Source organism: Anastrepha ludens, chromosome 5 (genome assembly GCF_028408465.1).
Source record: "Anastrepha ludens isolate Willacy chromosome 5, idAnaLude1.1, whole genome shotgun sequence".
NCBI classification, from domain to species: domain Eukaryota; kingdom Metazoa; phylum Arthropoda; class Insecta; order Diptera; family Tephritidae; genus Anastrepha; species Anastrepha ludens.
In genome coordinates, this window is record NC_071501.1 from 36,809,711 (window position 1) to 36,835,694 (window position 25,984).

At 35.5% G+C, this 25,984-nt stretch overlaps 1 protein-coding gene across 3 annotated transcripts in view; it reads left to right on the top strand.

The window, feature by feature from the left end:
* Positions 1–12,435: 12,435 nt before the first annotated feature.
* The window catches only part of LOC128864224 (long-chain fatty acid transport protein 4-like), a 105,978-nt gene continuing 92,429 nt past the window's right edge, over positions 12,436–25,984 (top strand). The window contains exons 1-6 of one of the 3 annotated variants that reach the window (XM_054103789.1): positions 12,436–12,454; positions 12,507–12,595; positions 12,687–13,042; positions 13,882–14,118; positions 14,203–14,371; positions 14,439–14,595. The gene's annotated coding sequence lies outside the window, so the exon portion shown is untranslated. Of the gene's footprint in view, positions 12,455–12,506; positions 12,596–12,686; positions 13,043–13,362; positions 13,749–13,881; positions 14,372–14,438; positions 14,596–25,984 lie in introns of those variants that run through there. The other 2 variants (XM_054103786.1, XM_054103787.1) reach the window with 2 other exon arrangements.

Genomic DNA, 25,984 nt, shown 5'->3' on the forward strand with positions numbered 1-25,984 from the left:
TAAGCATACGGTTCACACGGTTTGACTCACACGTGTTGCAACCTAAGTGATTTTGTCACTTTGATATGTCTGGGGTATTTATATTATATTATGTAAACTTTGGTGTCCGACTATTTTTTATTTTATATTATGTAAATATGTGTCATGCTAACATACATATATAGAGTGTTTTTTAAGAGCTCGAGAACTTGAAATATTGTCGGAATAAATTGTTTTTAAATACTCTGGTAGATAATTTTATGGCATTTATTTGTTGTATAAGATATCCGGCATATGTTGTCCGTCGAGTTACGAGTTACATGGTTCTTTCGGTCATGCCAATTTGTGACTACTTTTTCTAATAAATCTGACCGTATGTCGTCAATGAAAGTTGGAATATTGGCTTCCAATGTTTTGAAAGTTACTGGATTGTGAACATAAACCAATGACTTAATATATGCCAATAAAAAGTAGTTCAGATGCGTTAAACCGAATGAGGGGACCAGTGAACTGGACCACTTTTAGAAAGAAAGTTGTCACCAAATTAATTTATAATACAATAAATCGTTAATAGTGCGCTGTATGGCAAGTTGTGCCGTGCTCTATAAACTTCGCGAACAGATTTATATTTTTCAAAGTAAATTTCCTCAATTTGGAAGCCTTTTTCTGGCGTTAAACGATTCATGATGACTTGCCAAACCTTACTGAACGGAAATGTCAACGCAGTTTGCCACTATAGGTAAACAGTGCCCATTCAAATAAATTGATATTGTTTCGTACGAATTTTATATTTGATTAATGCAAAAGGGTTTTCAAAAAAAACACACACAGCAGTTGCTTGACCAGAAGCTTTCAGTCACAGACTGACTTCATTAATTGATTTTAGGTTTAATAAAAGCTTACAACTGTGTACATAATTGCTTATTCAGTAAATTTTACAATTGTAAATAAATGTTTACTCAACATATTATATTTCTCAATAATAAAAATGCTTATTTTTTAAAATGCTTATTTTTTGAGTTCGATGAAATATTGGGAAATCAACGGAAATGATATCATATTACTTTTTGATATCATATTACTATTGATTTCCTGTTGTTTGACTTATTTGACTGATAAATTCTGCAAACTTATCATTTTCCTTTACCTGTCTATGTGCATATGTAACTTACGCGGTAAGCTTTTGCTTATAAATACAAAAGAAATAAGCAACCCTTCTTTCTGTGGTTATTTAACGTTTATTTCACTGAAATAAATTCAAACATTCATATGAAGTTTACAAAGTAAATTTTTAAATTCTCTTACACTTTGTATTTTTATACCGGCAAGATTCGCTTACAAATGATAGTTAAGAATTCAAATTTGACTTTTGATAAAATGAAGGGAAAATAAAATGGCAGTAAATGCAGGGTTGCTTTTGAAGTATCAACAAGTATTAGGAACTGCTATCCTTTCAATTCCGCGACGAATACTGCTTTATCGTTATGTGTTTAAATTAAACAGTAAAATCGCCTCAATCCAAGTATTTTAGTGCCGATTTTTGTAGAATAATAACGGCACTATTGCAGAATTATGACGGCGGTAACTATACTTAGCAGACTCGAGCTGCTTCCTTGTTAATGATGAAAGCGCGTTCTCTTATCCAAGAACAATGTTTGCTTTTTACCTCAAATTAATTATTTTATGCAAATCAATTTCCGCTGAGCTTCCAAATGTAAGACTTTTCTATAGTAACTGTATTTATTTTATTGAACAATCAAAGTTACAATAGAAGTTCGGTTGTACAATATTATATTATGGTGATTGTCGTTACTGATTGATGCCAATTTACCGACTGACTCTTAGCCTACGTCATACCTCGCTTCAGTCCTCTGTTCGTTCTTAGGTTGCAAGCACAGTGCACGCTGAGACGAAGACGAAGATGAAGACGAAGCTGAAGACGAAAAACAGTGCAGAACAAATCGTATGAATTCGCTCGCTCGTACGCATAGTGCGCGCTGTGACGAAGATGAAGACGAAACGCAAGCAATCAGCTTCAAATGCTACTGTACTAAATTTGAAGACGAATCGCTTGTTAGTTACCGTGGTTTTTGTTTGCTTGTTCTGTCTATGCTTTGGCACGTTAATTAAGTTAAGACAGTCGATAAACAAGTAATTAAATGAGAAGTAATAATCAATAAAAGGCATAAAACTAAATATATTTTAAATTATTTTTTACCTTAACGTCACAATTAGCCTTTCAGCACATATAATTGGCGTTTTATTAAAATTAGTCCAATTTTTAATAATAAGTGGCTCAATTTTAATTAGAATATAATCAAATGTGCTAATTGTCATTCTGGTATATTCCACAAATTTCTTTTCATTGTGGCGCAGCTCATCATACAAATGATGAAATTCACCAAATGCTTCTCTGCCCAAATTTATAGGGTGTACTTTTTTTATTTACTTTTATACGTTTCAATTTAAAATATAAGCTTTGCTCAATCAGCAGGTCATCATCTGATGAGGAATCCATTGCGACTAACATAACAAAAGCGCAACCAATTCGTCTTGCACTGTGCAACCTATTCGCTTACTCGCAACGCAAGCAATTTCTCTTCAGCTTCGTCTTCATCTTCGTCTCAGCGTGCACTGTGTTTGCAGCCTTATACTCCCGTGTTCGTCAACGGCGTCAAATGAAAACCCGGTATATGATCTTCAGTCATCAATATTTCACCCCCAATCAGCATCGGCGAATCCTTCTAAGGAGCTGTTTTTGGTTCTAGTAAAAGTCATTCCAATATTCGATTTACCTTTTAAATAAATAGCGCAGTACTCGCTTTGCTGCCACCCAGTATGCATGTCCGTAGTTGGTGTTAAATTGACTCAATACGCTTATTATGTGTGCGATGTCTGGCCTTGTTAAAACAGCCAAGTACATTAGCGAGTGTAGCGACCGGCTTACATTCTTCCATGTCAAATCTTTTCAGTAATTGAGTTACATATTTCGATTTACACATTGTAATAGGTTTGGCTTTTATACATTGATTAAATTCAATTCCGAGGTAAAACTTAATCGGGCCTATATCCTTCACTTCGAAAGCAGCTGCAAGTTCATTTTTTATTTGTTCTAACTTTTGCTTGCTGTTCGACGCTACGATTATGTCGTCAACATACAAAAATATGTTAATGTTGCGGCAATAAAACAATGCGGTGAGAATCCAAATCTTTAACCTCTTAAAGGTTTTATATATGTTGCGGAGAGTATCTAACTCTAAGGACCAATAATGATGATGCGAGAATTCAAATGAGATGAGAATATTAGATCTTTGTTGCAAATGTTTCAAATTACAATTTTTCTACAATAGTGCCTTTTTTTGTACATAGATACATACATATTTCGTAGCTTCTGATCTGGTTTTTAGTACCATAATCTACCCGACTGCTTTGTGATCTTCGCTTGCTGTATTTGGTGGTCTTCCTGGCATACAGTGCGTCTTCGAGGTATGCGATTTCATTTCGTTTCCGTGCTTCGAACTCCTCTAATAACTTGGCTTTCAGCATTTCATGTTTCGGTAGTTTTTCTTGCGCCCAATTACAATTCTAAACGTTTCGTATTCGTTAGGAATACTGTACAATAGCAGGATGGTCAATAGTTCATCTATGACGACCATATCCATTTCTATTAGCTTGTCATTTTGTGCAATATGCGTGATTTGAGTAACATCGCCAGACGCGGGATTGATATACCGAATGAAGCTTATCCCAAATATCCTTCGATGTATGACAATGCTTAATTTGCTATAAATCACTTGGACAGATTCGATTCAACAGGAAGTGAAAAAAGTGTGATTCAATGAATTGACATTTAGTCTGTATAATATAGGTGATGCAAGATTTGTGACAACACACAACAAAAGCAATAAAAACATTAAGCCATAAATATTAGTAGCAAGAAGAATAACTTAACACGTTCCTTGTCCGCTGAGCCACATATGGTTCAGTAAACGTGCGCCTGATAAGCACTGATACGTTCCTGAGCCATATGTGCGTCAGGGGGTATATGAACCACATGTGTTTCATGAACGTCCAGAAGCAAAAATGTCCCTCTACGCTCATGGACCATGTGTGTTTCAGGTAGAAATACCCTACATCCGTTTTTTTTTTTTTTTTTAATTATTATTACTAAAGCTATCCTATGACTACAAAAAAACAAATTATTCAAAAAACCCTCTTGGACTTGTCGGTCAATTTTGCATTTTTGTATTGGGACAGGGAACGTGTTAAGTATATAAATTTGTAAGCATAAATATTTGATCTTCCGTTCAGTTGAACCCTCTTATGGGCAACTACAGAACGTAGCCTAACTTAAGCATAAAATAGTGAATAAATGTACATACATCATCATGTAAAGATTGGAATTTTTAAAAATTTAAATTGGAAATTCAAATTTCGAAACAAAAAATCACTAAATTTAATTAGGCGCTAAGTGGGAACTTAATCGTATAAATAAATAAATACATAAAAACGTACTTAAATATACGATCGTTTGAAGTTTTGAATTCTTAGAATATGTGTTAAAAATAAGTATTATAAAAAATGTAAAAAAGAATGTAGTATTAGAAAAAATTAATTAAGCGTAAATAGGCTGTGTTAAAACACAGTATAATCCCTATTGTAGAGTTAAATTAAAAGAAGCATATATCATATTAATGTGTGCCACTGGTACTTGTGTAAGTCAAGAATTATGTAAATAAAAAAAACTGTAAAGAATAATATATTAAATAAAAAAATAGTTATGGTTAGAATAAAGTCGATTCAAAGAAAATTTTGTGTGATGTGACAAATTTTAGTACAAAAGTTTTGAAAATAATCGACATTATTATGACTATAGTTATTCTTGGTTTTTATTTCCTTAATCTTTTTAATAACAAAATAATAATAACTATATATATATAAATTATATATATAATATATATATATTATATATATAATTATATATACATATATTATATATATAATTATATATATCAAGACGCACACCACAAATAGGAGGAGGAGCTCACGCCAATTATCGCGTTCACCCTTTTTGGGTGTTTGGCCGAGCTCCTCCTCCTATTTGTGGTGTGCGTCTTGATGTTGTTCCACAAATGGAGGGACCTACAGTTTCAAGCCGACTCCGAACGGCAGATATTTTTTATGAGGAGCTTTTTCATGGCAGAAATACACTCGGAGGTTTGCCATTACCTGCCGAGGGGCGACCGCTATTAGAAAAAACTTTTTCTTAATTTTGGTGTTTCACCGAGATTCTAACCTACGTTCTCTCTGTGAATTCCGAATGGTAGTCACGCCCCAATCCATTCGGCTACGGCGGCCGCCTCTCTAACTCTTAATAAATAAAGCAATTCTACTATGTACCATTTTTTTTACTTTTTCCGAATATTATTTTTATTTGCTATAGCGCCGGCTGAGGGCGCAAAGTGCCGATACAAATAAATTCCAATCGGGGTCGATTTGCAACTTTTGGCTTTATCTGCGAGTCGTCAGATGTGAATACGTCATATACATGGGGGATTGAGTACCTTAGGTGGCGCCTTTAAAAAAAGTTATGCGATTTTGACAAGACTGACGTCAGCTCCCTTTGCGATACAAAACAAACAAAAGGAGGAGAAAATACATGTTTCTGAAAATTCAATGAATGGCTCGGAAATTATGAGATTTGTGAGATTTAAGCTAATCAAACGAATGAAAACGAAGTGCCGCGAGCTAAATTGTTAAAGCACAATTTAATATGAAGCCTCCAAATCCAGTTTGTTTGCGTTTTTATGCGCAAGACGACTTGGCTATAAAGCATGTTTGTATGTGTATAATTTTTTGCTTATTTCTATTGCTTTCGCCTACTCTTCTGCTTCACAAACAAGAAATTCGGCTTCATTTTGATTGTTTTATTCATAGACTACTACGAAACGGCGAATTCGGAAGGCGCAACCTATTTCTCTATCATTCTCGCGTCAAACAGGCTTCGTCTCCATGTTCCTTTCGGACGCCCTCTTCGGCGGGAGCCTTGTGGATTCTAGTCTAGGGACATTCTGCTGATGTCTGTCCCAGATATACTGATTTTATCCATTTCCACTTTCGTTCGCGTATTTCAATCTCAACCGATCTTTTTTCGCTTCGAGTAAGGAGCTCGTCATTAGACATCCAGTTATCTGGCCACCATATGCGCAATATAGCTCTTAAACAGCGATTTATAACAGTTTGGAGCTTTTTTTGTTGTTGAAACGGCTACGCAGCACGTTTCGCAGCCATACAGCAGTGCAGGCTTCACATTCGAATTGAAAATCTTTAGCTTGCTTCTGGCGATTAGCTGCTTCGAAGTACCATATGATTCTAAGCATAGCGAAGGATGAACTGGCTTTCGTTATTCTCTACTCAATGTCAGTATTAGCGCCGCCGTCATGGATTATTTGCCCACCTAAGACGACAAATTTGTTTACACTTTCGATGGGTTGTCCGTACACTATGAATGAACGAGGTCGAGTGCCATAGAATTAGTCTTTTCAATATTAATACACAACCCAACGCAATCTGCGTTGGCAGCCACATCGTCTAGATAACGTTGCATGTGTCCCCGTTGTTGTCACAGTAACGCAGTGCCATCAACATAATCGATATCATCTAGATATTCCATACTGATTGGGTTCCAGTGGATATTTCTGCCAGGCTGAGCGTCAAGGGCATTGCTCAGCACATCATCGATTACGATTAGAAAAAAGAGTGGCAACAGAATGCAGCCTTGCCTCACTCCTGCAACTAGTTCAGTTGGGTCGGATAACGCACCACCATGCTGCACTCTACATGGAAAACAAGTATATTGACACTGTATTATGTTAGGTTTACCAATTTATCTGGAACTCCTTTACGACCGAGCGCGCTCCATATACCATCCAGCAATTTATCAAAAGCCTTCTCAAAGTCAACAATGACAAAGTAAATAGGTTCCTGCACTAGATTTCGCTGTTAACGGTGATGGATCTTAGAAGAAACGCGACTTCTCGTCTTTGTACGGCGGAATACTCTGCAGGCAAGATGCAAGTCGATGGAATTCTTGAGATGTTCCGTCGCTCAGGAGAAAAGTATGTTACACTAATCATGTTGGATATGGGGATACAAAAACCTTCAAAGCTATATTAAATGCTAGTCCATATGGCAACATGGACGTTAAAAAAGCGAAAGCGTAGATCACGTAGAAAAGCGTATGAGAAGCCGTCTTCGAATCAATGATACGAAGGGTGGCAATTTGGTCCACATACGATTTTCTCGCTCGAAATCTAGCTTGTTGTCTACGTAAAGTGCCAACAATTTTTTCGTTGCCTCGCTAGGTTAGGTTAGGTTGAAGCGGTTGTCATGTGGGACACACTCAGGCTCATAGCCCATTGTGACGCCGCGTGGGGAGTTTTCCCTATTTCTCCTAAAACCAGTGTGTGCTTTTCAAAAATTTTAGAATACCTCCTATTTCTGCGGAACTGAGATCTTCCAATTCGTTAAAAATTTGTCTGCCTAGAATAGCAAATCTCCGTCTGGATAGAGCAGGACAATGGTACAGAAGGTGTAAGATTGCCTTTTCCTCTTCCTCATCAAGACAACTTCTACAGAAGTCATGTGCCTACCTATTAGACAATGTCCCGTTATGACTGAAATCAGTGTGCTTACACTGTGTTTATTTTGGCTTAGCAAAGATTCTGTGCGTTTAGCACTAAGAGTCGGCCACAGTTCATGGGCGATTTTGCAGGTGGCTTCATTACGCCATCTTTCGTTTGCTTTCCTTAAGATTTCTTCTCAAGGATAAGTAGTTTACATGTTTGTAAATGTATGCCTATGTCATTGTCTATGTACTCATCGGTCAACTTGGTGCCGAGTCTCGCTAGTTCATCGGCTCTACAGTTACCCTCAATGTCGCGACGGCCAGGAACCCATATTATCCTTAGGCGAAATGACTCAGCCATCTCGTTAAGACATGTGCGGCATTTCATGACTACCTTGGAGGTTGTCAACTGTTTTGTGAGGGATTTTATCGCCGCCTGGCTATCAGTGAATGTGTAGATGTCATTTCCGGATATCGCAGCACACTGTACCAGTGTCGCAGCTTTCGTTATTGCCATCAGTTCGGCCTGAAAGACACTACAGTAGTCGGGGAGCCGAAAACTGAAGGAGATCCCTAGATGCTCGGAGTATACACCTCCGCCCACCCTGCCCTCGAGCTTTGAGCCATCTGTATATACATGGTTAGACTCGCCCTGTCTTACATCGCTCCTTTCCCACTCTTCCCTTGAGGGTAGGAGGGTCGTGAACGTTGTAATGGCAAGTGTGGGCGGGAGTGCATAGTCCAGCAATCCGGGAATCTCCGAAGAGCCAGCCAGGATTTTGCCGTGACCGTAGCTCTCATTTGACCACTTACTTAGAGTGTTCAGCCTTATTGCCGTGCTAAGCACGATATATTTTGCCTGCAGATCTACCGGCAGCAAGTTTAATGTCGCATATAATGCTTTCGATGGTGTGACATCGCACCAGTCATGAGAACAGATGCTAGTCTCTGAACCTTATCAAGTTTTTTGATGTTCACCCCCTTCTCAAGGGCATTCCACCATATTACAATACCATAGTAGAGAATAGGCCTATACTATGGCTGTGTACAGCCAGTGTATCATTCTGGGTTCCAATCCCCATTTATTTCCAATTAGCCTTCCGCAGGATTACAACGCCATCATAGATAGTACGCAAGAACATGTGTGGTAAAAACAGAGAATTATTTTGCAAATTACATTATCAAACTATCGATAATGGGCCATCGATAACTATAACTTCTGAACTATTTTACCAATTTTTTCACCCGTGTCGTAAACGAGGAAATTACCATTTTTTAATTACCTATGCAATAAGAACACTTGCTAAAGTTAATGTTATAATATATACAGAATCAAATAGCTGAGTGAACGTTGTCGGGAGAACTTCTTTGTCAAAATAAAAAAAAACTAGTCCAATATCAAAAATGATAGAATACAAGATCGCGCCTTCCGAATTCGCCGTGCTGTAAGAGTCCATCTATAAACAAGCAAAAGGAAGGCGATTTACTTGTTTGTGAAGAAGAAGAGTAGGCGAAAGCAATGGAAACAACCAAACACAAGAAATTATATGCACACACTCATATTTTTTATTCATGGCGTCTTCCGCATTTTGCTTTCACAATTTAGCACACGGAACTTCGATTTCATTAGTTTGATTAGCTTAAATCTCACAAATCTCAATATTTTCGAGCCATTCATTGAACTTTCACAAACATGTATTTTCTCCTCCTTTTGTTTGTTTTGTATTGGAAAGTGAACTGACGTCAGTCTTGTCAAAATCGCGAAAAATTAAGTAACTCTTTGGGAACTGCGCCATCTATGGTACTCAATTCGCCTTGTTTCAGTATGTGAGGTTGCTGCTGCTGGTATATTTAAAACTCTGATAATTTGAGTTAATCGAAAAAATTTGGGATTCGTCTCTTTGTTTTTGATACGAATTTTGTTTTGGATCTGATTATTCAAAGATTTGAATTTGTTTATACGCAATACTGAGCGAATGAAATACTAAAAAACCGACGTGAATATCAGATGACAAGACAGAAGTTGCGAGAAGATACGAGTAGCCAGACCTAGAAATTACGATAGTTATTGAGCACTTGTGTATAAGCAGGCGTGCACGCGCACAAAGTTGTCAGCCTGAGTTAAGCATTGAAATTAAATAAGGGCCTCCGAACACGGGCCGTATCGTCACCGAAGATAGAAGTAAAAATTGTGTGAAATAGAACATTAAAAATCACTATGACTATGGTCTACAGATGGTCCAGAAACTGATCGCAAGCTGCCCGAACGTGACTTGCTGGTATTTTTGCCCACTCGCGGACAATGGCTTTTTCAGCGCCTCAAGACTGGTGAATCTTTTAGTTCGCACCTTGCTCTCCAAAATGACCCAAAGAGAATAATCGGATGCGCATCTGGTGAATTTGAGAGCCATTGTGTGGACGTTATGAAGTTCTGTATGTTGTTTTTTTTGCCATTCTTGGTTCACTCGAGCTTTGAAAGACGGTGCCGAGTCCTGTTGAAACGTCCGTGGTCTGCCGCCGAAATGTTTGTCTGCTCACGGCTTCACAGCAATCACCAGAATACTTTCCCGATAATATTTCGAATTTTCGCATTTACCTTCTCGCCAGGCTCGATGAAAACGATTGAAGAGCGCCCATCTGCGGTTACAGCGGCCCAAATCATTACCTGCGGCAGGTGCTGCCTCCCGGTGGCCAATCGATGACTCAAATTCTCGTATGAACGGTCGGTCAAATGAACCCTATCGTTTTAGGAGTTTACGAATTGCTCTATTTGAAAATTTTTCTTGTCAGAAAACCCAATGTTCGGAAATTGACCGCATTCGGCCAAGCGAAGCAACTCCTTCGCTCTCTCAAGTCTGACTTGTTGCTGCTTTGGTGTGAGATCATACGCCTTCTGGATCTTGCAAGGCATGACTTTAGAATCATATTTCAGTATGCGGCGGATGCTACGGTCAGATATTTTCAGTTCTTTCGCCATTTCATTGGCACTTCGTCAGAGATTTCGTTCAAGTTGGTTCTTCACTTTTTGAAATAAAATAAATAAGGTCACTTACAAATATTATATATGGTCTTCTAAGAGCATTTTTTTGGTATAATTGATTTTTCCGTTTTATAACAAGGACTTAAAATGATGTACATATCTCTTTTACGAATGTATTACGAATATTAAGTAAAGAGAGAAGTCTTGGCCAAAAGACAAGCATCCGCTCCACATCAAATATCGCTCAAACTATGCAAATTATTATTAAAATAAAATACAAGGTGAAGCAAAAAAGTAAGTGGAATCGAAAAACTGAAAATCATCTCGTGTTATACCACGTTCACATATAAGCATATTATCTACTTCTTCGCGTTTAACTCCAAAGCCGTAATTAAAAAGCGAGAATTTTTTTTACTTGGTCACTCCACTATGCTCTTGGGCCTCCACAAGACTCAGTCTTACGTTGGTTTCGTTAATCTATTCTGCTTTCTGGTAGGGTAGGTGATTAGCCTGCCGCTACCAGTCCTAAATAGTGGAAATGCCCACCTGTCGTTGCTTAGGAACCATGCCTTCTTTACTGCTTGGAGCACCATCTGTGTTTCAAATGTTTCTGTCAGAAGTATCACACAGATGATTGAGGAGTTCGCTAAATTTTGGTGTGCCTGTGCTATTACCGCGATTACCCGCTTCCTCTTGCTGGCGCCACTGATGCAATGTGTAAATGTGGTTTTTGCTTGGTTTAGGAGCCACAATGCAAGTAATGCGCTGACTTTTTGTGCGGGAGTAAAGATTGGAAGAATAAGGTTTTTAGGGTTGAGCAATGAATTTTTTAGTTTTTTTTTTAACTAGGAAAGTAGGTAACTTTGGAAAAGTGCGAGGACCGTGCTTTACGTGGGATTCGAACGCACAACCTCTGGGATGGCAAGCTAGGGCACGTACGCTAGACTACCAAGGCCGCAAAAAGCGAGATTATCCACACAAAATTTCTCTGTTGAATTATACTTTTTTACATACAACCCTGTGCTATCGATTATTATTTTCACGAATCTAAGGAGAAATGTCAAAGTAAAAGCTAAATAAACCATACGCCGGTTTGTAGACATAATTACAATACAACTTTTGTTAGATGTTATTAATTATCCATTTATATCATATAAAAAGGCGTGTGACTATAGACGCTTTGTCCTGTCATTGATTATTATAAAATGTAATATCGAATTTCACATGCTTATTGCTGCTATAATTTTTTAAAACCTCTTTCAACTTTTTATTTCTAGCAGCCAATTGTGCAATTAAATTAGCTATTCCTTCTCCTTTTCTTTTCTTCATTTCGTTAAAGATAATTAAACAAACCAAATATTCAATGGTCCATCAAAGTAATTTTTATGAGAAGAAACTTTGCAAAACAGTATTGACAGCTGATTGTCAATTTTACATGTGATCTGCCATATTTGAACGGGTGGATTAATTTTGTGATAACACCAAAGGCCAATGTAGCCGGTGTGTTAAAATTGTTAGTGCAATATTTTATATTTCTCTAATAAATAATAATAATAGTTTTGTGGATTTATTACTAATTACCGCATATGTGAACATACTTCTCCTCTCGGGCAGTGAGTTCATTGTGGATTCACTTGTATTTCTTGTATTTTTGCAACGGTGCCGATTCCATCGATTGTTTAAGAATCTCGGACGCTCCCATCTCTGTATTTGTGTTTTGGCAACGCGTTCATTCGCTGTAAATTTCGTAGATAACGTAAATTTCGATTTATATTGCCACTTGGCAGTAAAAGTCCATTCGCGTTGGTGGACGTCGTGCAAATAAAATTTATTTTATAAATGAACTTTAATAAGTTTTTAAAATCAAAGTATGTATTTGTGAAACTGGCGTGGTTATCTAATTTAAAAACTTTCCAACAGCTTATAGTTCATAGTATGTGAAAATCAAAGGATGCCAGCTTTCCAACGGTACTATTTGCACTCGCAACGTGGGAAGTCCTCATTTCAAAGTATTTCCACTGAAAATAACTTTTACTTCCGTTGGAGTTAATCGTGGAATCATGATTTGATTTCTAATTCCTATTGTTTTTTTATTTGCAGCATTTGCTTATAATAAATGGCACGGAAGCAACTACTCACATTCCGGTTATTCAAAGAGATCGCTTCCAAGAACCACTTACGGAATTTGTAAATTAATTTGGAGAACTCTACGGCAAGGAGAGTGATAATGATTATCTGAGTGCCGTTTCTAAATTTTCACTGCAAATGAACGTGCAAACCCACAGACCCATTCTGTAGTTTAAGAAAATCTCACGTCAACAAAACCACTGGAAAACAGCCGTAAACAAAGATATGCTTTTATTTAATGAATAATTCGATTCCATTCGATTCTATTTCGTTATGAAAAGTGAATTGACAGGAGTGTCGAAACCACCAGCGGAAAGTAAATGATGAATGTAAGTAAATTATTATGTTTTGATACGTATTTTAAATGTATGTACGTGTAATATGTATATCTTAGCCTGTTCAATGAATCATGATAAAAATAGCTATAGTATGTTACATTAAGTCAGTAGTAATGTGTCGGCGCATTGAAAATGCATGAGTTTGTAAAGATGATAATTTAAAAAAACTCCCGATACTTTTGCAAAGATGGCGATTCTATCGATTGCTTAAACATCTCGAACTCGCCTTTGTCTGCGTTTGTGTTTGTTTTCTGGCAACGCTATTATTAGCTGTAAATTTTGAAGTGTTTTTGCTACTTGGCGGAATTCTTCAAATCAAATTGGCTGACGTCGTGCAAATAAAAGTTATTAGTTATTTTATAATTGGTTTAATAAATATATTTAGTTTAAAGAGGCGATAACAATTTGAAAATGTATAAAGTTTCGTTAAACTATTGTGGTTGAGTAATTAAAACTTTCCAAATAACTAGCAGTTTAAAGTTTACATTTGAAAATGGAAGGACGCCAGCTTTCCAACGGTACTATTTGTACTTGCAGAATACGTCCTCAAGTCCAAGTATTTCTACTGAACAAACTTTTTGCTTAAGTTAACGCAAGGTTATTCCGATAACCTAAAACGGAACCGCCTGGCGTGGAGTTGTGCCCGGATTTCATTCTTAAACTAATATTCTTCGTTTTATATGGATAACTACAATTGGTAAATTGGCCCGCATGTGCGGCTTTGGATATAGTAGAATGTTTTAAAATTAAAAGAGATGAACAAGAAAAAGAACAGCGTTAAAGTTGAATCTTCATTTGATTTTTAATTCCAAATTGTTTTTTATTTGCAGCATTTGCCGTCTACATCTTCACCGCAAATGCACAAATGCAGGTCCGCTTTACATAACGGACACATTTGCCATTACCATCCAATTTAATTGGAGGGCTTCAAAGGCCGCAAGTTCTGAGACACCATCTGTGATTTAGCTAAAAACTTAGTCAACACAAGTTTTCATTGAACTTTCCAACTAAATTCAATATGAGCGTGTAGATATGGAGCGAGTTATACTGATAGCAACTTGCAATTGGTAAATTGACCCCCTTATCTCTTTTGGGTCGAGTATAGTATAATGCCGGATGAGCAATTTTAAGCAAAGTATAATCCTTCGTAGAATGTGTTAAAATCAATAGAGATGAGCCAAAAAGCGAGCACCGTGAAGTTAAAGTGGAATCTTCATCTGATTTTTAATAGAATTTTTTTTTTTTTTTGCGTTGCCAAGCATTTGGACAGGCCCACCTGAGAGAGGCCAGCAATACGCACACACACGGATGCATTAAAAGGTGTATTGAGGATTAAATAATTTCTTGTCATCAGATAAATAAAATTTTTTTTATATGCAACTTTCAGAGCCATATTTACGCAAATACAACTACGGCAGTAACGAAGAATTTCTGGGTGTTATTTTATCATTTTTCCCACATGCAAAAACCCGATTGCAGAAGAGGCAAAATTACGAAAAAAACCAAAGTTCCCTGCTTACCGCTACAAAATTATCTACATGCAGGTAAGTTTAGTTAGACGCGGGGTTTTTAAATACGGAACATTCACTTTATAAAAGATTAGGTTAAAAAGAATCAAGAAGTTTTATTACAGTGCAAAAGTGCACACGTGTCTAATTTATTACTCTAGAATCATAGAGCAGATATACATATATCAACATATATTTAAGTATTTACATAATATGTAAATTGAGCTGGCGGTGGGCTATGTTTTAAAAAATGTGCTATGATTTAGAAAATAAAGTGATAAACCTACAACGAGGTTATGATGTTCAAATCGTTCACAATTATCAGCGGAAGATTTTTGTTTTCTTTTCATACATTTTATTTTAATTTAAAGTAATGTTTTATAATCATACCGCTGTTATGTATCTTAATGCGATGCATGAAGTAAATTCTAAATTTCATTATCACTTTTTCATGGGCATTCCCGTTTTTGTCTTTGGTTTTATATTTTTTTAAGAGTTGCTGCTGAAGTAATGTCATGACTTAGTAAGGAAATGTTTACCTCAGAAGCTATTGATATCAAAGCTGCTACTGGGTCGTTATCCAATAGCCCCTTGGCTGATGACACTATTACATCATATCTTACTCGTTCTTTATCAAAAAGAAATAATGTTTTCTCCAACTGCTCTAGCCTGGATTTTAACGACCTGTTCTCTTTTTTAAGGAGGAGCCTGCTTTAGAGAGTTCACAAAATCGATTTTTTCGTGGATTTTTTTTGGGAAGGAAAAAAAATATTCGATTGAAACGAAACTTTCAGGTTTTATTCTAATACCTATATTTCAACAGTCTTCTCAAATTTTTTCATTAAAATATATGACATATTATGCCTGTTACAAGCATATTGCCGAGGCGCCTCAAGGGTGCATGTGTTGAGCGGCGGGAAAGATGCAGGTCGCAATTTTCATTTCAATCCAAAAACCCAAAAAAAATTTTATTTTAGTATAGTATAGCTTCAAGTTAACCCAAGAAAATTAAACAAAAAATGAGAAATTCAACAATTTTTCGCTAATTAAAAAAAAAAAAAATTTTTTTTGGAAAAAAATTCACTTTACATTGTTTAAAAAGTGGGGTAATCATAACTTTCTTAAGGTTTTTTAGGTTCAACTAGAAGAGAATTTAATTCCAGATACAATCATTGTTATCTCGTTTCGATAGGACGTTTAGCTTTTTCCCTATCTTTCCCGCCAGTTAGGAAAAATCATAAAAATAAAAAACCGAGGAATCGCGCGTCAAAGTTTTTGTATATAATATATTTATATTTAAAAAGGACAATCGGACTATTGTCCGATTCATTTTTCTTTATTCGTTTAAGCTCAACTTAAGATTAATTACATTATGTTTCTTACTTCTACATTACACCTACAGCTCCGGTCAACTAATTAGCAACGCGTCGGTACCGGTATTTGTTTTATTAATAACTAGAAACAGCCCTAACGTTATTGACTATTCCCCAGTAGGAACCTTATTGTGAGTAGTGTTAATTAAAACCAACTTGATTTTGAAGCATACTTCAAATATGTTCCGTTTTTTTGTGAGAAATAAAATCAAATTGTTCTAATCTATCGTTCACGTAATTAACAACGCTTCGGGTTTAATGTCCAAAAAGTATATTTTTATTAAGGAAGAGTTAATATTTGGTTGAAAATCCATTACTTCTAATAACTGTTTCACATCTACGCGGCATTGACTCAATTAGCTTTTTGCAGACATCATTTGGGATAGCTTCTTGACTTTTGTTACCAGATCTGCAAAATTTCCTATTTTATGTAAGCGAACTTTGCTCTTCAAGTGCTCCCAGAGATTCTCGATGGGGTTCAGGTCGGGACTACAAGAAGGCCAGTTTAGCAGTTTTATCATCTTTTCTTCCATCCACCGTTTTGTTGCTCGTGCGGTGTGCTTCGGATCGTTGTCCTGTTGAAAGATCCATGTAACGGGCATGTTGTCATCGCAAAATAGGAGCATTACTTCATTTAATATAGAAATATATTGATGCTGGTCCATACGACCCTCAATTTTAGTAATAGGACCAACTCCACGCCATGACATAGCGCCCCATACCATTATGTTACCACCACCGTGCTTAAGCGTAGGGCGGGTGTATTTTGGGTCCATCGGGTGAAAGTCTATTTATTTTCGTTTCATCAGAAAAAAACACCTTCCACTCTTTTACAGACCAATAGCGGTATTTCATAGCGAACTCTAACCTCTTTTTGCGATTTTGTTCCGATAGTAAAGGTTTCTTCCGAGAAATCCTTCCAAATAAACCATTTTCTCGTAAACGCCTCTTAATTGTTTCCACTGATGGAGAGCTGTTGTTTTCGCCAAAAACCCTGACACGGATTTCATTTGCGGATTTTTGTGGGAATTTTTTGGATTCGCGCACTATAAGTTCATCTTCTCTAGCGGATGTTTTTCGAGGTCTTTGCTTTCGAGTAACTCTCTTCGTGGTTTTATTTTTCCTGAAATAGTGTATAGCGTTGAAAACCATGCTTTTTGATACGTTTAGGGTTTTCGCGATTTCGCCATACGATATTCCGTCGCTGTGAAACTTGACTATGATGGCTCTCATAGTTTCGTCGCAGGATTTATTTTTACCCATGATGTTCAGAAACTAAAACGCCCTAGTGTATAAAAAATTGATTGTGTTTTTCTATTAAGTGCAGAATCTTACCCAAAAAGTGCAGTATATGATATTAAAAAAAAAAAATAAATAATTGGCGCGTACACTTCTGTTAGGTGTTTGGCCGAGCTCCTCCTCCTATTTGTGGTGTGCGCCTTGATGTTGTTCCACAAATGGTGTATGGTATATGATATTAAATGCCAGTAAAATCTCCCGTTGTTAATTTCGTGACCGACTATTTTTCGAACTAACTCTTAAAAATGCATAAATCTAAAGAAATAACGGGAGTGAATGAAAAATTTTGACGTTAAATTCAATGCACATTTTTAATAAACAGTTAACTAAGAAAAAGTAGACGTATTAACTGTAAACATTAATCTAGCGCAGTTGAGGATAATATCTGGATATCGTTGTTAATTAGTTGACGGTAGCTGTATCTATGAGGTTTGTCAATTCGCCGCATAATAAAGTGGGGTCTGTGTCTTTTGACTCAAACAATTGATTGACTCTATTAATCTCAAGCAAAATTGCGTATAAAAATGAAATATACGCATAATTCATTTCGTTCGCGTACATAGAGTGCAATAACTCTGCCGTATGACATCTTTCATTCAATTTAGCGATAGAAAAATGGGTTTTCAACTCTAGCCATTGCGTGTATATTCTCGACACAGCAGACTATTGACAACCATCTTGTTTGGCATGCTTGAACAATTTTATGCGATTTCTGTCCTTCGTTGACGGTTTTACAGTCGGGCCTCGATTATCCGTGATGGTCGGGACCAGAAAGAAGCATTACGGATAATCGATTTTCACAGTTAATGGAATAACAATTTTGATTATAGTTTTTTAATATTTTTATTATTTAACAAGTGAACATTGGTGTACATACATATTTACATTAAAAAAAATTAATTCAAAAAAATTATGTACATTTTTATATTAAATAAGTATGTATGTATATGTCGACGCTAAATTCCTAGCTTCATTTGTAGATGCATCAGTTTCGATACCCTTCTCCATTCGTTTTAAATTGTATTTCAATATGAGAGTAACAGCTTAGTGAACAACTGTACGGCCAGCCAATCTCAACCCTACAAGACAGCTGACTATCATATAAGCACTCATATTATCATCATCACTATCCTCATCCAACTACACATTTTTGTTCTAGCCGTGGGAAAGTTCTGATAGTTTCCCCTTGTCGGTGTGATATTCTATCTCTCTTTTACCAATAGCAATTTCTTATAACTGAAAAATACATCTGCCCTGCTCTAAAGGCATACTAAACTCCTCATTGTTGTCATCACAAACTCATCAGCACAAATGGCCTAAACTCCTCATTCGAAATTACACGACGAAAACGAAATTACATTTATACATATTATTATATTCATTTAATGTTTACAAACTAAGCATTTTAAAATTTTATATTATATATTTACATATTTAAATTTATTCTAATAATATATATTTTTTATCATTTCTTGTTTACAAACTAAGAATTTTCATTTACATATTTACAGATTTAAAGTTTTTCTATTAATATATTTTTTTTTGGTTACATCTATTGTGTATGTTGCAGCATCACTTATATTGTTGTTGGTTGACATTGTTTTAGCGCAGCGAGTTTCGTTTGCATACAGATCCCGAATACAACTGAACTGCCTGTGTTCATCAAATTATCTTGTGCTTAACGAACCACGCTCGGCGACAGCTGCCGATGCTGTTGCCTCGCTAAAACTGGAATTTTCCAAGCTACAAAACAAGGCGACCAATCACGACGCATAAATTGGCTGATGCAATATCAGGCCATACTACAGTTGCGATTCTGATGAAATACCCAAAGACGCATAAATACACATTTAATGCGTTCCTCTTACACGCATTTCTAGCACGCGCCGCCACGTCGCCAACACATTCAAACTACTTATGCTTCGAAATGTATAATAATTTTCAAATTTATAAGGAAAACCTACAATAGAACCGAAAATTGGCCATTATGTCCGGTTCGAACTTTTAAATACTTTCAGACCATCAATTTATAACGTCTATATAAACCTTATCTACATCTTTTAAATATTCAAAATTTTTTGATTTAAAAAATCTGAAAAAAGTAAAAGAGTTTTAGCGGATAAAGATATTCCTTCAACCCCAACCTTCTTCAATGTTTGCAGGAAGTCAGTCAATGCACTTTTGTTGTTGCAACTTAAATTTTGATTGTAGACAAATTTATTTCGTGTATGATCTGAAAAAAAGAAAATTTTTATTAGTTAGTATTTAACTACTTAAGCTTATGTTAGTAATGTACAATACCTTATTTAAAGTTCACGTTATATTTTCATTGATGACAAATTGCCGTTTTATTTAATGTATAAGCTTCTGAAAAAGAGAAAATTTTTATTATTTCTATATTATTATTTCATTATTATTATTATTTTTATATTATTATATTTATTATTTTTACTTTTTATGAAAATATTATTTTATCGCAATTTTCACTATTTTGAACGAAATATCACAATTTCTTCAGAGCAGCCACAAAACTGCAACTTCACACGCTGTTGTTGTTTTTGTTGTAGCAGCATAAACATTTTCCATACATATACGGAGAATACTGCTGAAGTGCAGTCCATGGCCGGATATAAATCCGGTAACGTAGAACGTTAAAAATGCTTATTTTATCAAAATGATTATGAAACTACGATGAAATCACATCTGGTTAGAATTTGAATATGCATACCTGATTTACACTCGATTTATTCACAATCCACTTTTCACTGCGGCAATATTTTAAATAATACTCGTATCACAATAAGCACAACCGCCTTCCACGAGGAAAATTTTTGCAATTATGGATAACTAGATGCGCTTTTTGTTTTAAAGCGCGCTTAGAAATTCCTTTCAATACTTCTTAGTATTGCCAATTCCTGGGAACAACTAATAACAATAACATACAAGTGAGGATTTATATCTTTAAGGAGCCTCTGCACTCCATTTATTTGACCCATCATCACTGAGGCATTGTCAGCTGCAAAGCCAATTAAGTTTCTTAAGGGAATTTTAAATCGTTCAAAAAAAGCTTTAATTGATTCAAAAATTGTTTTGGAATCACTCTTATCAAGTTCGATTAAACTTAAAAAATGATCTCGAATTTTCCCGTTTTCTTTATCAAAATAGCGAAATACTAGAGCCAAACACTTTGCTGAACTTACATCTGTTGCTTCGTCTATTATAAGAGAGAATTTGTTATTTCTCAAACAATCGCTTATCTTTTAAACAACATTTTTATGTAGTACATTTGTTACGGTTTCTTTTACCTTTGTTCTACCACATTTCAGGCCTTTTATTACATTTGTATTGGCTGCAACCCTTTTAATTAGTTCTATTAAAGGCGATATGGGTGTAAACGGTAAATCGTAAATGCACAAAAAAAGTATAATTTTTAATTCAGCTATCTTGATTGCATTTTTGGTAGCATAACACCTTTCTTTAACGTCGCTCAGCTTAATTTGATTTCGCAAAGCTGCTTGCCTTTTTTTATGACTTTCTCCTTCTCCGTGTCTTTTAATATTGGTTATGTTATTTGCAAGGATTTTTTTGCAAATCACGCAGTACGATTTACCTTCTTTAGTATCAAACCATCTATGTAAATTTTTCCAATGTGGACGGAATTTTTGTTTACAATTTTTGGACACATTTCGGAGGCTGATCCATCTGATTCGTCAGAAGAGCTGATACTAATATAATATTAGAAATATTAGTTTTTGCAATCAAATTATTAACGACAACTTACACTGATTTACTAGACACTGGAATTGTTGGCTCCTTTCTTATTGCACCATATTGCGTGTCATCTGCTTTGACTAAAAAACTAATGCGTACAATTTAAGATATTTGTATCACACGTACATTTAAACAATGTTTTTTCTTACCGATCCATGATTTTACACCCAAGAAAACGAGAGTTACGATATGCTTTGCTATTAAAATTAAAGCACACTTTTTGAAACGAAAATACAATAATTTGAATGAAAACTTTTGTAAAACTATGAGGCACTTGTTTTCCGAAAAATAAATAATCCAAACCAAATGAAGACAAAACGTAAAATCAGTTGAAGCCATATAGCGGTATTTTTCGAATGTGTTTGTATGTATGCATACAAATGCACAACTTCTAATTAATTGACATTGCCAAGTCAAGCAAACAAAGCGAATAAAATGACAATCAGTCACAATAGTTAATAGGGTTTTCGAGCGTTCAGCAAATTCATGTTTACCCTATGAGTGGTAATTAATTTGAAATAGAAATATTTATGAATTGGGATATTGAAATAACAAAGTATTTAAAAAGTGAACTGTTTTTTTGTTCAAACAGGCAAAAGGGGAAGTGTTTTTTTGAACGAGGCAAAAAGTGAAGTATTTTTTCGAAAGAGGAAGTGGTGGAATATTTGGAAAAAAGCGAAGTAAAATCTTCCAAACGAAGTAAAAACGGCAGCACTGGGGGTATAAAAGAATGTGATGATAGATTACTTCGTTCGTAGAAAAATTTATTTAACCCAGTATTTTGTGTATACAGTAGTTCGTCATATAAAATAAGATGCATATACTTTACTATTCACAGTAGTTTCACAAAAATGCACATACAGGGTTATTATAACAACTTTTACAAAATTATTTTCTTTCACCGACATATACATGACATTTTCTACTGAAAACATGAAAGCAAAAAAAGAATACAATATCTTAAAACAAAATCGTGTAATGTTGTTTGTCTAATATTTTTCAATTTATAATTTTCTTTTATAAGTTTTTCTTGTGCGCGATAAGCTTGAATTTTACCCTGCTGTGTAATTCCGGCCTCTATCGCTTCTTTTAAAGTGGTTTCTGAAACAATTACATCGTCTTCATCAGTGTCTTCCAATCTATTGTCTCGCTCAGGTTCATCTGAGTTACTGTTTGCCATGCTTATAATTTCTTCATCTGACAAAACAGAAAATTGGGAGGCATTTTCATCACATTTCAGCCATGTCTCTATATCCTCTGTGGTAAAGTCATCCGTAATATTGATCATTTGTGTCACATTCACGTGTGTATTCGATATGTCCATACCTATAACAAAAATCAATGAATTTTTGCATGACAATATTTTATAAAATTATAAAAATATGCCTACGCACCTTCATTATCTGGGCAAATTATTCCAAGTGTTCTTCAAAACTTCAGACGTAACAGCGTCCCAAGCATTATCAATGGACCACAGAGCTTTCTTTATATTAAATTCTTTCTTAAGGGGGTATTCTAGTCTAGAGGCCCGAATTTCGAGCATTTTTTGACGATGAATAAAAAAAAAGCTATTGATATTTTTACGATAAATTTTTTTATCATTTATTTATTCATATATTAGGAGCACACAAAATAAATTTGAAAAAAAAAAAATGAATATTCATGGAGTTATGCGTCCTTGAAGTGGAAGGGGGGAAAAAAAAGGCAGTGTCCCCGTCGTCACGATTTCTACCCTTGTGGTCATCTGAAAAAAAAAAAAAAAACAAATTCTTAATTAATATGAATGTCATTATGTATGAACCAGAAAAAACGGAAAAAAATAATTTTTCCTCAAAATGGCGGCTACTCAAAAAATTTAGGTCGATTTTTCTCTTATTTTTAAGCTTTCTCGAATTGTTTACACATATTAAAAAATTGAAATTTTCAGTTTTTCGAGCTTCATACGATAGAGATATATTTAAGGAATATTCATGACAAATTTCAAGCAAATCGGTTGATTAGAACTTGAGATATCGTGCCGTACGTATCGAAAGAAGTAGTTTCGAGAAAAACACGTTTGAAGTTCGCCGTCCGCTCAAACCAGTTTAGCTGCCACGTCTCTAAAATAGTTGTATCTTCGAAAATAATTCGAATTTTGAAAAATCCTTTTAGGGAGATATTTTTGAATAGTTAAACTATCAAATTTAAAAAAAAAAAAAAAATTCGATTTTTTCAAATTTCTAGACTAGAATACCCCCTTAAAATCTTCTCTATTATTTGACGAGACTAGTTTTTGCACTATAGTTTTACGATAATAGCATTTAAAACTCCACATTACACCCTGATCCAGCGGTTGGATCAAGGACGTACAATTCGGTGGCAAATATTTACAATAACGTTTTTAACCTTAAAATAGGGAACGTCTGGATGAGCCGGGCAGTTGTTCAATAACAGAAGGACTTTGGTATCATCCGTAAAACCGATTTTCTTAAGATGCTCTTTTACCTCTGGCACAAAGTTTTTGGCAAACCATTCTAAAAATATTGTTTGCGTTACCCATACTTTTGAATTGGCCTTATACAGTATCGGACGAAACATTTGCAACTAAAATGTGGACAATGAAAACTGTCGATTGCTCAGCCGTATTTGTTTGGAACCTGTTAATTTCACTTTATTTGTAATAAAAGATGTTGATTTACGTAAATAAAACAAATTTATTCAAATTCAACAGTTCATATCTTAAATTTAAAAATCAAATGTGTCCAACACCTGTATCTAATAAGACAAAACAATTGCAACTAAAGGAAATCAGTAAACTATTTTTATTAAACTTAGTATTTCGTGGCAAAACCATTGCTCTGAATAACAGCTCTGCATCGTCTCGGAATTGAAGCTATCAAATTGTCAACTATCGTTTGTGGTATATTTCTCCATGCCTCCAGGACTCTTTGGAAAAATTGGTCAATGTTTGCCACATTAGTCCGATCAATTCTCTTTTTTACAATTTCCCATAGGTTTTCCATGGGGTTAAGATCTGGGGATTGTGGGGCCACTCCATTACGTCCACTTTATTTATTCCTCTGGAACCATGATTTCAGGACCTTCGCCGTATGCTTCGGGTCATTATCCTGTTGGAAGACCCACTTCAAGGGCATTTCCCACTCAGCATGTGGCAGCATTACCGATTCCATCATGTCCCTGTAAACGTACTGGTCCATTATGCCCATAATAAGATGGAGTGGTCCCAAACCAGCAGCAGAAAAGCATCCCCAGACCATAATGTAAGCACTATGCTTAACAGTCTTTACACAGTATGATTTTTGAAGACGCTTGTTACGCGGGCGTCGAACGTAGGATACGCCATTACTTCCGACCAAATTAAATTTGGATTCGTCGCTGAAAAGAACAGCTTTCCACTTGCTTAATGGCCAATCTATATGATCCCTTGCGAACTGCAATCGTTTTTGTTGGTTACGCTTACTAATAAGCGGCTTCTTTGCTGGTCGGTACGTCCGTAAATCAGCTTCAGCCAGGCGACGACTGGCAGTTTTGGGGCTGATTGGTAACCCAAGCTCCTTTACCAATTGGGGGCACTTCTAAATGGATATTTTTTTACCTCTCTCGCTATTAGTTTGTCAGTTCTTTCATTCGTTTTTCTTGATCGGCCTCCTCGATGCACCACCGCGATAGTTTTGTTTTTTATAAAGTTCGCAATAATTCGAGAAATTGATGACTTATGAATATTATATTTTATGGATATATCTTTCTGGGTCATTCCTTTGTTATATTCATCTACAACACGCGCGCGTAATACTTCATCGAACTTATTTCGAGCCATTACTTCATTTAACTCAACTTTACAAAAAAATTGTGTTATCGCCACAAATTCTGCACAAAACTGATGTTCACAAATTGACACGATTAAACTAAACTCAGAACAGTTAGAAAACAAAACCAAGCTCAAGCATTTTTACCGTTATATAGATAAGCTCACAAGGTTGCAATTGTTTTGTCGCGCATAGGTGCCAGATAATTTTTTTTTTTTTAAATACAGCTACAAAAAGGAAAGGATCTTGAAAAGATTTTTTGGAAAATATTACTCAGATGCTCTAGTATCCATAGCGTGAAATTGAATTGCAATTGAGTGAAGAATGACATTATGACAAAAAATAAATTGAAGGCTGCATTGCAGTTGTAAATGTTTTGTCCGATACTGTAAATGACGGGAAGGTCGTATACATTTTTTAGGGCTCTTGGACGGTCACTTTTACCAATAACTAAAGCTTTGCACTTGTGTGTACCAGCAGCATTAGCGCAAACTAAAGTGGTTAGTCTTTCTTTTGATACCGTATGTCCATCTATGAATCTTTCATTATGACAAACCAAACTGCTCTCGGGCAAACACTTCCAAAAAAGGCCTGTCTCGTCCGCAGTATAAATTTGCTCACTGGTAAGATTTTCCGTTGATATCAATTCATTTAATTGTTCTATAAACATTGTGGCACTTACATAGTCTGCTGAAGATTTTTCTCCTTCAGCATTAAGTCTTTATTCCATGTCTATTCTTAAAATTTTGCAACCACACGTTGTAGTATTCACACTCAGAATCAATGTTTAGTTTTGTGTGGTATTTTGCCTTAGCTCGACTCGTGTTATGATTGGGCAAGCGTTTGGGATCTTAAAAAATAAATTTGCAATATTATATCGCATGGACACAGCGAGTCTTAAAAAGATTTCTAAAATTGTGTTCGCTTGTACTATTCTCCATAATTTTATTATTAATAACGGAAACCCATCAGATAAACCCATTTTTGATAATTTTTTTTGGGATAGAAAATTTTTTTTTTTCAATTTTCGACGAAAAGGTTGCATAGTACAACTCTTTAGCTTTAAAACCCATTTTTTTAAATTATTGTACGATTTTTTAAAAAAAAGTTATGACATTTTGAAATTAACAGTTTCAGTTACGCCAATAGACGTTATACCCAACGTATACGTAACTG